An 833-nucleotide genomic window follows, 5' to 3' on the forward strand; every position below is an offset into this window, starting at 1 on the left:
CAATCGTTCTGGTAGTGGTAGTGCCTAGGGGATGCAGTGTGGCTCAGTGGAAAGAGCCCAGTCTTTGGAGCTAGAGGTCATGGGTTCAAATCCCGGCTCCGCCACTTGTCAGCTGTGTGACTTTGGGCAAGTCACTTCACTTCTCTGGGCCTCAGTTCCCCCATCTGTAAAATGGGGAAGAAGACTGTGAGCCCCCCGTGGGACAACCTGATCACCTTGTATACTCCCCAGCACTTAGAACAGTGCTTTGAACATAGTAAGTGCTTACTAAATGCCATTATTATTATTATTATTAGTAGTAGTAGTAGTAGTAGTAGTTGTAGTATCCATGGAATTTTCTTGGTCAAAATCCAGAAGTGGTTTCCCATTGACTCCTTCCATGCAGTAAATTCGAATCTCTGCCCTCAACTCTCTCCCATGGCGCTGCTGCCCAGCATGAGTGAGTTTTGACTTGTAGCAGATTGCCTTCCACTGGCTAGCCACTGGCCAAGCTAGGAATGGAATGGGTAGACCTCTGCTTGACTATCCCTCCCGTAGCCGAGACTGGTAGGATATTGGAAACTCTCCGGATGCGATCCAAGAGGGTTAAGCTCTGGGGTAGATAGAAGGTAATCAGTTTATCCCTGGAGGGGCTCACAGTCTCAATCCCCATTTTACAGATGAGGTAACTGTGAGGCACAGAGAAGAGAAGCCACTTGCCCAAGGTCATACAGCAGAGAAGTGGCAGAGTCAGAATTAGAACCCACATCCCCCGACTCCCAAGCCTGTACTCTTCACTAGGACATGCTGACTCATGGCTTGACTGACTGACGGATTGATTGTTTGTATGTATT

The 833-nt window shown here is 48.4% G+C and overlaps 1 non-coding gene across 1 annotated transcript; it reads right to left on the bottom strand.

Moving 5' to 3' along the window:
• Positions 1-449: 449 nt before the first annotated feature.
• Positions 450-587, bottom strand: LOC119937966. The gene has a single exon (XR_005454307.1). It is a non-coding gene; the product is annotated as a small nucleolar RNA SNORA7 (small nucleolar RNA).
• Between the last annotated feature and the right edge of the window lie 246 nt (positions 588-833).

The sequence above is a fragment of the Tachyglossus aculeatus genome, chromosome 1, assembly GCF_015852505.1.
Source record: "Tachyglossus aculeatus isolate mTacAcu1 chromosome 1, mTacAcu1.pri, whole genome shotgun sequence".
In the NCBI taxonomy this organism is placed as follows: Eukaryota; Metazoa; Chordata; class Mammalia; order Monotremata; family Tachyglossidae; genus Tachyglossus; species Tachyglossus aculeatus.